Genomic DNA, 2098 nt, shown 5'->3' with positions numbered 1-2098 from the left:
CATGTTTAAAACTATATTTTTAATGTTTACATACAATGGAATTTATGCAAACATTAAAAATATAGTTTTTCCTATTCTAGGTAAATAGATAGCTTTTGAGTGCTGGTTATTTAAAGACCAAAATTTGCAGCTGATTTAGTCATTCAATAACGTTTTAAAAAGAGTTTGTGTTGGTTTAAAAAATATTAGGTTTTTTACCATTTTACTTATTATTTATTATATAGATATACTTCAATATCTGTTAACGTATTTATTGTATGATTTATATATTACTAGCGGGGATCACCCCGCGGTTTATGCGGCGGTATATTGTTTATGGCCTTAATAAATGGGCTATCGAACACAAAAAGTATTTTCAAATCAGAAATGTACAGGCATTCTGAGAACGCGCTAAGCGTTCAAGCTATCAAGCTTATTTATTATATAAAATAAAAACTAAAGAGCTTGTTTTTAATTTAACACAAAAATAATAAGAAAGGTTATAAACAAATTAACGGTTTATAATAAAGTGATGTGATACAATAATAATTTATTATTAATACTAAAGATCAAATTTTTTTTATATGTTAATATATCTCTTCAATATAAAAAATGAGTGAATCATGAACTAAAATTTATATGACTTTGTTAATTTTTAATGACTAACACTAGACTAACTGGCGAGGTCCTGTCCTATTAGATAGGCTACAGAAAAACGTGTAATAAAGAGTAACTGTTCGGTATCCCTTAGTGTTTAAAATAATACAGAAAATCAATATGAATTGTATTTTATTTAATTTTAAAACTATTTAAAATTTATAGTTTTCTGCATTCTTAAGAGTTAAATACGTGTATCTCAATTAGAATAAGGAAGTCACTCGGTACATGTTCCCATTTATTTCAGAATTTTCAGGACGTGTCGGTTTGAAAGTAGAACACTTGGATTTGTTGACTCGCAACAGCGCATTATACTTGGAGTCCCTTATTATCCGCGGTCCATTTATCTGTGCTTAAATTTAAAATACTAAATAATCAAAGTATATAAAAATATGATATATATGATAAAAAGGGTAATTGTAAATTTTAAAGCTAGTGAAAATTTAATGTAATATATTTTCCGCGACATTCTGCATTTACTGTATTATTAATAATGGCCAGACCGATTTCGGCCACGGCGGCAAATTTCAAGCGAGATTAGCCAACTGCGCAGGAGATATTATACTGCACAGGTGTGTGCGCAAACACAAGTGCTGTCTCTATTCCCCAGATCTCATAATCCAGTGGGACGCCAATCCGACATGACCGGAAAGAGCTCAGGACCAGCCGCTTTACGTGTTTTCCGAGGTATGGGAGTGTACACACTTCTAACTTCCAGACTCCTGGCTGCTACTGAGAATTTTCTGTCAGAAAAATCCAATAACTTTTTAATGGCTTGACCTGGGAATTGAACCCTAGACCTCCAAGTTTGCGACCTTACATCTAGCCACCGGGCTAACGAGGCAGTGTATTACGGATATTTTATAAGAAGAAACTCGAAACTCGCCGCAGAAAACGGTCGCGAAATGTCAGAAAGTAGTATACGACATTGACCATAATATTAATATATTTCCAGATTACACGCATCAAAATATTACATCAACATAAGTTCTTACAAATTAGCACTGCTGGTCCTCAAATGACGTTACGTTATCAGTGTAAATATTTTCGTAAAATTTATTTAATAGCAATTTAAAAAAACGCACATCACCATCGTTTGTCAACTCCAATTATGTTGTATGTACGTTAAAATGAATCAATTGGCGATTTAAACATATAACAAATATAAATTTTTTTTTATCAAAACTGCACTTTATTTTCCTAGTTAACTACGGAAGTCCGTATTAACGATCAGAAATATTGTTTTCACATTAAATATAAATTGGATAACTTTATATGAAACACTGCAATAGTATATTTGATAAGGTTAGATTGAAAATATATTTATTTTTTATGAAAACAGGTATATATTTTATCAATATATTCTAGAACTTTTTTTTCCTCTGCGTGTATTTGCAATCAGCCCCAAGGTTTTGAGCAAATCTGTTCTGTGAAGCTGTCATGCGGAGTGGCTTCGTATTGG

The 2098-nt window shown here is 31.4% G+C and overlaps 1 long non-coding RNA gene across 2 annotated transcripts; it reads right to left on the bottom strand.

Moving 5' to 3' along the window:
• Positions 1 to 751: 751 nt before the first annotated feature.
• LOC126771189 (uncharacterized) lies at positions 752 to 1871 on the bottom strand. 2 transcript variants are annotated; one of them, XR_007669519.1, is made up of 2 exons: positions 1632 to 1871; positions 752 to 988 (listed from the first exon to the last, which is right to left on the bottom strand). It is a non-coding gene; the product is annotated as an uncharacterized LOC126771189 (long non-coding RNA). The 2 variants fall into 2 exon arrangements; XR_007669518.1 differs by having other exon boundaries at positions 752 to 983.
• Positions 1872 to 2098: the final 227 nt, after the last annotated feature.

The sequence above is a fragment of the Nymphalis io genome, chromosome 10 (genome assembly GCF_905147045.1).
Source record: "Nymphalis io chromosome 10, ilAglIoxx1.1, whole genome shotgun sequence".
Taxonomy (NCBI): Eukaryota; Metazoa; Arthropoda; class Insecta; order Lepidoptera; family Nymphalidae; genus Nymphalis; species Nymphalis io.
Note: the sequence above shows the minus strand (reverse complement) of the source record. Positions and strands in the feature narration are given on the sequence as shown.